Consider the following 12,798-nt stretch of genomic DNA (forward strand, 5'->3'; position numbering starts at 1 on the left):
GGGATACTTAGTGATTTTGTTTCAAAATTATATTGGTTATATTGTAAATATCATTTATAGTTTGATACAAAAGACAGTGTGAAGGAATTATTACAGCAATTTGATTGGTTGGTTTTGTAGGACTTGCTGATTTATCAACGATAGGCTTGAAAATTGCAGGATTTTTTGCTTGTCTTTCTGCCAATTACTCATTCCTCATTTTAGATGCTTTTGATGCGTTTGAACCATTTTTTTGCCCAGCAAATGTGAAGCTCTGAAAATGTGATGTCCTGAAGCCACACTTTCACATACAACACTTTTCAAAGGTAAGGTGTGAGGGACATGTGCCAAGCCTAAGGTTTTTACTTCACAGATTTAGAATATTTATGTTAAGAGGTGCAGAAAATGCCAAAATGGATTGGAGTACCTTGCAAATCTCACACTTTCTAGTTCTTTGTTAAGATTATTATTTGGCTTATCAAACAATTCCTCTTACCATTGTTACACCAACCCCTCCCCCCCTTTCTCTCTGTCCCAAATCTGATGAAAATAACTTGCTTAATGGACATAAAATCCATTATATCTTTGCTTTGCTCTGTAGGACAGTTCTCCATGTGGAACAACCTGTAATTCAATTTGAGGAACGGCCCACTGGCTATTTCACAGAACTTCTAAGGTGATGGGCTGTTGTGCGCTCGGCTGCTGTAAACTAATATTTCCAGCACAGAAAACCATTTCAATGACTACTGACAAGAGCATTGTTAAACAGATGGCCTGACAACAGTTTGTGACAGAGAAGGTTGAGAATCTATATGAAAGGGATCAATTTTGTTCCTTTGACAGAATCTGTGAACCCTTTGGACAGAATAAAGGGGGAAGTTGTTGAACTTAATCTTCAGTTAAAAGCTACATTTATTAAACTGCTGTGACTTGAGCCACATGAGACCGTCAAACCACAATAATTTACAGAAGAACTTCGGGGCGAGGAGTTTGTGGCCTTCCGTGTCTACCAGTCTTCATATCAGTTACATGGGTAAGATGGGGAAAAGAGGGATATGGGCCAAGTGCAGGCAATTGGGACTAGCTTAGTGGTATAAACTGGGCGACATGGACATGTTGGGCCGAAGGGCCTGTTTCCATGTTGTAAACTTCTATGATTCTATGATTCTAATTCTGATACAAAGCAGGGAATGTTGCCACTGGGAATGCCCAGTTAACGCTGAAAGAAATCAAAGCTTTAAACAAATTTTTTGCTGTGCAATATATTAGAAAGGATAGTCAGGAGTAGATGTAATGGCACTAAGGCCCAAATTATTTGGTTGTTTTGCAGTTTTGTTCAGAGTATTATCTTCGAAAGTCCACCATGTGAAGCATTTTATGAGATCCTTCTATAATTGAAGGCTCAGGCCACATCTAAAAGCTAGTACCTCGAGGCCAATTTTCACAAGGCTGTTTAAAACTCCCATTTTTGTCTCAAATTGGTCTTGCAATATTATTGCGCTTGCAAGTTATTTTCAAAGTGCCCGAGGTTTCTTAACATTTTCCTGTCAGAGATAAGAATGTGACAAATCCCTTTCTTCAGCTCCTTTGTGGCCTCATAAACTTATCTTGCAACAAATCCCATACAACAGCTTCAACTTGTCACAGAGGAATGTTGCAGGCAGAGATATTTGTTGTTTGAAAAGTCACTGACCTGTGCTGTGGAAGCATGATTCTTTGGCATATGATTTATATCTGGAGGGGAGCGGGGATGGGGGGGTGGGAAGGAAGTTCAAATCTTGAATATTCGCCCAATGTTCCTTGCTAGTTACTTGGAGGGTGCTGGGCGTTGCCTGACACCGAGGATGTGACTTTGGATCAAATTATTTTCCAGAAGCTACCCCGATGACTACTTGAGTAAAAGTATTGAGACTTGCACTAAAACCATGCAGATCAGAAGGAGCAACCTGCTTTTCTGGTTTGTGTTGAGTTTGTTAATCTCAACCAGGGCGGCATTTGAAATGCTACAATTTGCCATTGTAATGCTGGACTGTGGAGAGGCGACAAACCTTCCCAGCAACGTTACCAGAAAGCACACATGCGTGGACACTGAGGGAGCCGTTTGGTTCGGGCGCCAAACGAACGTGATATTGGCAATGCGCCCAACGTGGCAGTCGGGAGACCCAAATTATTTTCAGGTGGTCTTTCGGACCGTATTAACATTTTCTCGGCGAGCTGCAGGTGTGCCAAATTGTTGCAGCTTGCTGGATTCCTGAGGCGGAAAATCGGCTGGATGTAACTCAGGGCCACACGGCAAGAAAGGCCTGTCAGGGGGTGGGGTGAGAATGGGCTGACAGCGGGCTGGAAGATTTTTGTTCAGCTCAGAGGACCAGTCCTGCTCCTCCTGGCCCCGCGAAAATCTTAAAGAAACACGAAACTTGCTGAATAATCACGGGCTGCATGTTTGAGATTTCCTGAGATGCACTCCCTGCAAGTGCCAGATCGTGCAATTGCCCCATATATGTAAAAGCTGACATCAACATATGGATCCTGTGTGATATATCATCCATGCAGCACCAGGCTGAACGATGCAATTTATGCAGTGACACCTCTAGTTGAAAAGTGGGACAAATGTTTTTCTGTCAGCAGCATGCAATAGCGCCTTAAATATGATGGACATACAACCTATATCCAGTTTCCAGAAATCATGTGCAGCATTGAACAGGGAGATGCAGTGTATGATTATTTGATATGAGTGAACTGTCAGCTTTTACTGACAATACCCAGCACAATGTATTACTTTATGCATTTAACTGGCCAGAACTTTGTCATGCATTTATTCTGTATTGATAATCTAAGTGTTATACCATTCCAACATTGAATAAAATGCGAAAAGAATCAATAAATCTATTATCCCTAACTTTTTGAGCAACATATATTAATATCAGGAAATGCAAAGATTTATGATTATGATTCATGTTGAATATAATGGGCCTGAAATTCTGGACACCAGGGAGGACGGAAATATATCATGATCCTGATGCGAAGCCACATTTGCTTCGAGAAAGATATCATGACCTGTGGGTAGGCATGTTCTCCATCTGTGTCTCCTATATAGAGTCATAGAGAGAGTCATAGAGTCATACAGCACGGATAGAGGCCCTTCGGCCCATCGTGTCCGCGCCGGCCATCAGCCCTGTCTACTCTAATCCCATATTCCAGCATTTGGTCCGTAGCCTTGTATGCTATGGCATTTCAAGTGCTCATCCAAATGCTTCTTGAATGTTGTGAGGGTTCCTGCCTCCACAACCCTTTCAGGCAGTGAGTTCCAGACTCCAACCACCCTCTGGGTGAAAAAGTTCTTTCTCAAATCCCCTCTAAACCTCTCGCCTTTTACCTTGAATCTATGTCCCCTTGTTATAGAACCCTCAACGAAGGGAAAAAGCTCCTTAGTATCCATCCTATCTGTGCCCCTCATAATTTTGTACACCTCAATCATGTCCCCCCTCAGCCTCCTCTGCTCCAAGGAAAACAAACCCAATCTTCCCAGTCTCTCTTCATAGCTGAAGCGCTCCAGCCCTGGTAACATCCTGGTGAATCTCCTCTGCACCCTCTCCAAAGCGATCACATCCTTCCTGTAGTGTGGCGACCAGAACTGCACACAGTACTCCAGCTGTGGCCTAACCAGTGTTTTATACAGCTCCATCATAACCTCCTTGCTCTTATATTCTATGCCTCGGCTAATAAAGGCAAGTATCCCATATGCCTTCTTTACCACCTTATCTACCTGTTCCGCCGCCTTCAGGGATCTGTGAACTTGCACACCAAGATCCCTCTGACCCTCTGTCTTGCCTAGGGTCCTCCCATTCATTGTGTATTCCCTTGCCTTGTTAGTCCCTCCAAAGTGCATCACCTCGCACTTTTCGGGGTTAAATTCCATTTGCCACTGTTCCGCCCATCTGACCAACCCATCTATATCGTCCTGCAGACTGAGGCTATCCTCCTCGCTATTTACCACCCTACCAATTTTTGTATCATCAGCGAACTTACTGATCATACCTTTTACATTCATATCCAAGTCATTAATGTAGACCACAAACAGCAAGGGACCCAGCACCGATCCCTGTGGTACCCCACTGGCCACAGGCTTCCAGTCACAAAAACAACCTTCGACCATCACCCTCTGCCTTCTGCCACTAAGACAGTTTTGTATCCAAAGTGCCAAGGCACCCTGGATTCCATGGGCTCGTACCTTCTTGACCAGTCTCCTGTGGGGGACTTTATCGAAGGCCTTACTGAAATCCATGTATACCACATCCACTGCGTTACCCTCATCCACACGCCTAGTCACCCCCTCTGGGCAATAGAAGGGAGGCTTGTCTGGGGGCGTTCCGGAGCTAAGTTAGGATTTCCGCCCCACTTGCCCGTTTGGCCCAGTAGATCCCATACTTGCTTACCTTCTGCCCACTGCCCCACAATTACCTGTGAGGATGAACTTTTTGCTTTTGTTTCACTACAATCGGGCCCAATACAGGACTTGAGTTCCCTCCTTCGGAGCAGCAGGATTTTCTAGTGACCCCCAATGTCAGGGGCTGCTGCTGCACCTCTACAGGCATGGGTTGCCTGCCCCAAGTACTTAAAGGACCCTGTCATCACAACCTGGGCGCCAATTCCATGCCCTTAAAAGAGTCTGTGGGACTTCAGGCCCAATATGTTTATTTTCTTGTTAAGATTCCTCTTCCCTCCCCCAGTTCGGCTTGGTCTGCTCTGGTGTAACTGTGCTACATAAATGCAATTTCTTTCTTGTTCAGGCCCCTCTGTAAAGACATTTCAACCAGCAGCCTGGAAGACACCTGACAAATCTGAGAGTCCAGTGCCAGCAGTGACTTGAACACTATAGCTAACTTACAGCTGTAAACTTCAAGATAACATCCCTTTCTTAATTATCTTATTTTAATTTATCCCCTCATTCCTCAAATGATGTGTTATATAACCAGCTGAAAGAGCAGGCAAACATCATGTTCCCAGGCCTCTACTAACACCACTCTGGCTACCAGGAGGTGGACAAGACCAGTGCCAAAGGCCCTGACAGCCTTTCTGATCCATTCACTATAGGGCTAAAATGAGGAGCTTGAGTAGGGTGTGTCTACCACTTCTCAACACAGCTTGCTGAGTTTACAACATGCTATAATGTCAGCCAGCTCCCCGATGTCATTGTTGAGTTTTGTTCAGGAATTCCAGTGTGATAACTGTAGTTTAGGAAAGTGATGAAATAGTGGAGCCAGTATAAATATCTAAAATATCTGCCCATCCCTACATGATCACTAGAGAAATGGAGTTACAGCAGGTACATGAAACTAGAATTACATTCCATAAAAATCTTTAATCTGTCTTCTCACACAATCTACACACCCATAATTACACGCATTGAAGATGTATGGGGTCTCTGTCTAGTTAACAGGTTTAAGAACTGCCAACTCTACACTCTCACCACAAAGGCTCTAATAACTTTCCCTGAAAATTATCCATTTAATGGCCGTTTCATGTAATGAGCGCTCAGCGCTTGCAGTGTGGTTGGGAGTCCAAGGGAACAAACAAAAAAAAGGTTAAAAGTCGCAATCTCAGTGAAGCACACATTAGGGTCGATATTAACCCTGTCTGCCTGGCAGAAACAGTGCAGGTGGGGAGTCAAGATGGCGTGGGGGGCCGCGCCATGTTCCTGACACGTTCCAGCACCCTCCATGATCATAACTGACCACAGATCAGGCACGGAAGGGCCTACATTACATGCAAAATTCGCAGCCCGATGGTGTCATCGGCACCACAGCCCCACTTTAACTATAAATATCTCGGGAGCTTCTCACAATGCCAGAACCGGCAACAAGACCTGAAGGAGTCAGCAGAGTGGCTGGAAGAGGCCAAGGTAAGTATAAAAATGTACTTTTGTGAGGAATTCTTGTGGGCCGAGAGGAACAGCAGTGCTCCATCAGACCCTGCGTGGAATCCTTGAGCCTCCCCAGGCCCAGGTTTGTGTCTCCCTCGCAACGCCAGCACCCCCGGGGAAACCCCACTTTCTCCCCAGCACTAACTTCATGCCAGGGGCCGTTCCCTTGGGTCCTCGGTGTCCTTGGGCTCCCGCCTGCCATCCCTCTCACTGGGTTTGGGTGGGAGACAGTCCCGTAGCATTTAAATAAGGCCCCGGAGTTAAAATGGTGCAGCCCTCATGCTGAACCCTTTGCAGGATTTTCCCTCCTGCCCTGCACCCCAAGTTAAAATTGCCCCTATAGATTTGCAGCTGAAAATTATTGCTACTATGCAAGTGAATCTATGGACAAAAAATTGCTTCCTGCAAAGAGGATATGTGACTTAAAGGGGAAAAAAATAACATCAAGATTCTTTGTAAGGCTAAAAACAAGAGACACAACATTATACCTTAAATTTCTTAGTTAAGAGTAATTTTCTCCTTAAACTTATGGGGCTATAAATTGGGCTGTGCAGCGCCCATTGTGTAGGCGTTACACGGCCTCCTAAGGACCCAAAATGGCATCCGGAATGTGCGCGCACACTTATAACGTGACCTGTGCCATCTTGATAAAGGCGTTTGCGCACGCGCAGATAACGAATGCTGGCAGCATGTAAAGTAGGGAGAACGTGCCGTAGTTCAGTGTGCAACACTGATTTAAAGGGACAGATGTGATTTTGGAACTCAACACTTCAGCCAAAGCACTGTCTTAACCTCACACAGCTGAACAGGTCGCAAACAGCATGGAGGACCCCGCACCAGTGCTATTTAAAGGAATCGTGCAGGAATTATAGGTTAGTTGCTGCATTATTGCTTCTAGCTGCTGATGCATTTGTAGGTTTTTGGAGGTCTCCTATACTTGAATACTAGAACTAGGGGACATAGCCTAAAAATTAGAGCCAGGACTTGCAGGAGTGAAGTTAAGAAATGCTTCTACATGCAAAGGGTGGTAAAAGTTTGGAAAGCTGTACTGCAAATGGCGGTTGATGCTGGCTCAATTGTTAATTTTAAATCTGAGATTGATAGATTTTTGTTAACCAAAGATATTAAGGGATATGGGGCTGAGACAGATATATGGAGTTAGGTCACAGATCAACATGATCTCACTGAATGACGGAACAGGCTTGAGGGGCTAAATGGCCTACTCCTGTTCCTATCTTCCTATGTTCCTATAATAAAGTTTCAATACTCTACAGGGAGTGGGCTGATTAGCTGACAGGCAACAGCAAGGGCACTGGTGGAGTGGCAGAGGTGGGACAGGAATGCTGTCGTCCTGAGAGAGGACAGCAGGTTCATGTTCCATGGAGCCACTGCCACTTGCTGCCTCCTGTTATGTGCCACCTTCTCCTACAAGAAAGCGGGACATGTGAGGGTGAGCGTCCTGCAGGATATTTGGGATATGTGTCTGTCATGGTTGAATAGCTGTGAGTGTGTGTGACCTGTCGGTTGTGGGTGTGTGGCTTGCAAGAGTGGTAATGTGTGAGGGTGAGAGGAAGCATCTGATTGGAAGAGTTGAGTACTGATTGAACGAGTTTGTTGGTAGGTGGGTGATGGGGGGTGCAGTGCATGGAGCAGTGGATGCGGCTGGTGGTGCAGATGGTAGGAGACACCACTTGACAATTGACCTCACTCACCTTGACCACTCGTGTCGAAGTATTGAACTTCTTCCTGCACTGAATCCATGTTCATGGTGCTATGCGCCTGGCATTGACTTTGTTCCCTACTGCATCGGGAGCATATGTCTGGAGGGTCTCTTGCCCACTTGCGGATATAGGATGCCGTTCCCTTTGCACACCTCTTGCACCAAGGCCTCTAGTGCATCAGCAGAGAACCTTGATGCATGCTCTCTCGCAGGCCTGGTACAAGCTCAGATCGGCAGATTGGTGAGGTCTGGCGTGCAGATTGGAGTATGTGGGATTTAGTAGTGCGCAACTTTATTCAATGTTTTAACATAATTCAACAGTTTGTAAACATAGGAACGGGACCTGCATCTGTGTTTTACACGATTTCTGTTCAGTCTCCGTGCGGACCCGTATCTTATATTTTGCAAATAAGAGGCGCAGGCTGCCTTTAAGAGGCACAGGCTGCCTTTACATGATGCTGGTTACTCATGTGATATCGGGGCCCCGCTGCTGGTTCACAGCCACTCAGCAGCGCAGCTAGGCCTAGCTGCTCGCAGATATCATGTAAATGACCAGGCAGCACAAATGTTACTAATCTGAAACAGTATACTGCACATTTTATTATAAATTAGTCTTCATAATCATATTTCATAAAGAATCATTTGAATCATTTCAAAATCTCCAAAAACTGTTTCACTAAAGTAGGAGTGTCCAAAGTATTAAATCTCAAACATACACTGGGTATTGAATTTTCCAACTGGCAACTCTTTCTTGATAAAGCTACACTAATGACATTACGATCAATATTGTTAGTGCTCATTGCAGACTTGCAGCACATGCACAGCTAATGTCCACATTAACAGCTACTGCTGAATAGAAATACAATAACATCCCCCCCTCCCCCCACCCCCCAATGTTAAATAACAGTGAGCGCATTCAATGCTGTGATCTTATCAAGGGGTTCAGACAACAACTTCATCACCATTCCCAGTTTGTCATATCAGAACCCTTGGATTAGACTAGTGTCTTACAATCACTCTTGGATATCCATTATTGTCTAAATAATCCACTGCACCTCTCGATTAGAATAGTGCCTTGCAATCACTCCTAAGTATCTATTCAAGATAAAACCTACAAATACTGGAAATTTGAAATAAAAACAGAGAGCAACAGTCCATCAGGATCCGAAAAGAGAAAGGACAGATTAACACAGAGTGGTGACCCTCTGCTACAGCTCGTTGGTATCCATTGTTCACTGTGGGATTTAAATCCAGTCTGTTTTTGCTTTTTTAAAGTGCCAGTTTGGGTTTCACTGATGTGGCATCAAAATATGTAATTTCTGGCACTTGCATTTCACCCACAGGAAATTGAAAACTGAAAACCACACAGAAATGTCAGTGATGCGATCTTTTCAAAATCTGTTTGTCATCAGAAGAGTTAGATAGCAGAATAAACAGCACTTGCTTAATGGGAGACGTATTTACATGATCCCATTTCCTGTGGGTGCTGCATGGGCTCTAACTGTGACGTATCATTAAAGAATAGCCTTGATACTTTTCGATTGTCATCAAATTTTACATTTTACCCGTAGAAATCAACAGGGGTGAAATTCAACGTCGGCAGTAGCACAAAACGGGTGACAGCGAATAGGCACCCAGAATCCGGGTGCCTATTCACTGTCACCCGTTTTGTGCTACTGCCGAAGTCGAATTTCACCTCCAATGTGTCTCCATTTACACAATGTTCCAAACAATAATTTTTGATCTGTGCGGTGCAATATTAGCAGAACGCATTTATGTGAAAATTTTCGGGCTGCTATTTTAACAAATGCATTAACCCATTTAAAATACATGGATTAATCCCTTTGTTAAAATTGGTGGCAAAGGTATTTCAAACGATTACATTACGGCATTTTTATTCACAATTTTATCCCATTAAAGTCTTCAGTCTAGGCAACACTTGTATAAAATAAATCTGTAACAGTGTTTCTAACAACTTTCACTGTTGATGGACAAATTGAACACTTGCAGAAAAGATTGTTGTCACTTCAGCATATTTCCGATCACAGTAACCTGCTGCAATATCATTCGCCTTTCTGCAAATCCACTCAGCTCAGTCCAAGTCCCTTTGAGTGTTTAGTCAGGAAGTTATTTAATTCCCAGTTTAATACTATAGCCACAGCTTCATACAAGAAAATAAATCTACAGATTGTATGAACACTCCTAGGACTATAAATGTAACTCTGACTTGCTCTTCCAATGTCTCAGTTGGTAATATGGAATGGCCCAGTGTGAAACTGCACCAGACGGTTCAGAAAGGCCTCAGGTTCTTTCCCCGATCTGTGCTGAGTTAACTTATCTCAGCCAGAGCAGCTAGACAACAATCAGAAATATCCACACTGACTCACCACACAATTAGCTTTAACACCCCTGGCTAAGGAAGAAAATAACAGGGCTCCTAATCCTCATCACTATCCAACCACTTCTAGTGGAAAGTGTACATGTGTGTACATCGGATGAAGGTAGGATTGGGCTCTTGAATAAAAAGCCTGCTGAAATTCACTGGCCTGGCAAGATTAAGCCAATCAACAGTAATGCCAAAAAGACCCAAGGTATTGTGGTGAAAGTCTTTCCATGGAGTTCTTAAGTTAAGGAGGTACATTCAGGCCTAATATCAGTCAAGGTAATTGGGATCAGGACAGCAATTTGCACTCGGAAATGTCAGACAAGATTTGCAGAGCTCCAAAAGACGAATTCAACAAAAAAGAATAAGTATTTTGTGCAGACAAGTAGCTATTTTTTCCCACGGACATTGGGGGAGTACTTTAAAAAGAAAGTACTTTGCCTAGAGTTTCCTTCCCCTAAGAAACATTTTAATCTGTGCAAGCTCTTGTTTTCAGTGGGGAAAAAAAGGCACAGATTTCACACCTATTTTTGGCCAGTTTAATTTACTATTTTGGTTAACGCAGAAAAATATTCTGCTCATATAGCACAACTCAACTGCCTTTCACAGGTAAATGCTAACTTATAGGCTGAGGGTAAGGCATCACAAACTGAAGGTTATGGTATGAGTGCACATTTAAGGTCAGTTTTATAACCTGTGGAGAACACTTTAGCATCCTAACCACAAATTGCAATTAGTGTTTGCTTAATCATACTCCTTTAGCTACAGACAGTTCCCAGCCTTTCTGCTAGAGACAGTTCAGTGAGTGCTTCAATACGTTTTCATTATGACAACAAATGCCAAAGATCACTTCACTTTGATGTGACTCAAAGGGCAATGGCCTTGTTCTTCTGCCCTCGTAAGTCACTTCCTGGAACAGCATTCTTTCTTTGCTGTGGTGGCAAGCAAGAATACTTTTAGCCAAACCCAATCCAGATTCCAGTCTGAAATAGAACAGTTTGTTGTGTTAAGTGTTTTGAGACATGGTTACGAGCTCCCCATTGGCTCTGTTGGTAAGTGCACAGCCCAGCGTGGAACTGAGCTATACAAACCCGAAGGGTCAGGTTTGATTCTCAGTCGGTGCTGAGTTAACAGATTTCAGTCATGGTAACAACAAGGACACCACAATTGATCTAAATATCCCTCGGTTAGGGAGGGAAAATCAGCTAGAGTTCCCTCTCCTGATCTCTAACCAGTGATTTCTTGTGGAAATATTGAGTGAGAACAGGATTAGATTCAGCAGCGAAGCCCTCCATGGTCAAATAACCTGTCGGTAATGACAAATAAAAAATGGTCATTTGGTCGGGATACCAGAGGAAGCTCAACACTGGTGGAATTGTATCCAACATGAATCAGTGTCCTATGGAGAGCACTAATTGAAGGGAAAAACAACTTCAAATTTAACTGCTTTGCTAGAAAATTATCAGGAAGATCAACACTGTCTCAATGCACATTTCATTCTAGAGTCAAGGTTATAAATCAATAACACTGGAGTTATATCAGTACAAAAAATACCACCCACTGCTGCAAATATGGTCTTCATTGCAGTATGACAAAGGTGACGGTCCATTTATTTCCAAGTGACAAATGACACTGAGCTTGGTGATTTACTGACATCACTGTAGGCCACACTGTGTGTGGATCCTAAGGACTTAGCTCTGCAGTCATGTTAAAGCTGAAGAGGTCTGACCTGATTTCAGCACCACAGTGCCAGCAACAAGATGTGCTGCAGTGCAAATGACCTAAGCACCATTAAAGCAATGCAAGGTGCTTTTCACTATATACTTGTGAGTGCACTTTACAAACTGGCCCAGGTGCTGCATTGCTGGGGTGTTTGTAATGGAGGATATTGGTCCACATGGGCATTCGCCACTTACATGACGACATATTGTGGGTGAATAGATTAATATTCCGTATGAGTACTCCCCCGTCTCTTCAAATATCACCAAAAGGAAGTCCAGCTCTGCAGTTTCCATGAGCAACTGGTAAAACAATCGGGGCTGTGTTATTTCTTTGCAGAAATCATAAATAAAAAGCTTTTGCTTGACTTCGAAAAAGTGCCTGCCATGTGGAGGTTAATTAAAGGGTAAAAATAGTGCTACTGTACAAAAAATATAACTACTACCTAAAACTTAGTGAGCCAAATCACCTGGGAATCAAACATCAGATTAAATTGGCTATTGGTAAGTAGACCTCTAATGAAGTTCAGAGCTTTAGTACAGCATACAGCTTCAATGCAGCTTTTCACACTGGTATGCTTCATAGATAGATAGGTAGAGAGAGAGAGAGATAGAGATAGAGAGAGAGGGCCAGGTCAGCCAGCATCAGTGGAGAGAACAGACCAGTTACGGTTCGGGTTTTGAAGAAGGGTCTGCGTCTGATGTGTTAACTGAGAATATAAGAGGCATAAGGTTTAGATACTCGAGCCAGAATTCTCCTCCCAGCAGCAGTGCCCGGCTTCTGCTTGCTCCTCCAACACCTCTCCCACCCTGACCCAGTTTCACGGATGCACGATGGGATTCCCACCGCCAAGAGGGAGCCCACCATTGCCCAGCAGCAAGATCCCAGTGGGACTGCAGTGGGACCCTGTCAGATTCTGGTTTGCACTCGGTTACTGTTCTTCATGATGGAAAGATAATGAATGCATTTGGGAATGTTCCAAATATTGTTTTTTAAAAATGCTTTAGGAGGGGAAAAAAAATCTGTAAAGTTACTTTTATGTTACTGTGGTCTGAAAGGCTGTTTGAAAAAAAT

General features: G+C 43.7%; 1 protein-coding gene across 6 annotated transcripts in view; it reads right to left on the reverse strand.

Annotated features, from left to right (window-relative positions):
* Positions 1-12,798, reverse strand: part of rbms3 (RNA binding motif, single stranded interacting protein) — a 1,271,925-nt gene that overhangs the window by 264,676 nt on the left and 994,451 nt on the right. The window lies entirely within an intron of this gene.

The sequence above is a fragment of the Heptranchias perlo genome, chromosome 2 (assembly GCF_035084215.1).
Source record: "Heptranchias perlo isolate sHepPer1 chromosome 2, sHepPer1.hap1, whole genome shotgun sequence".
Taxonomy (NCBI): Eukaryota; Metazoa; Chordata; class Chondrichthyes; order Hexanchiformes; family Hexanchidae; genus Heptranchias; species Heptranchias perlo.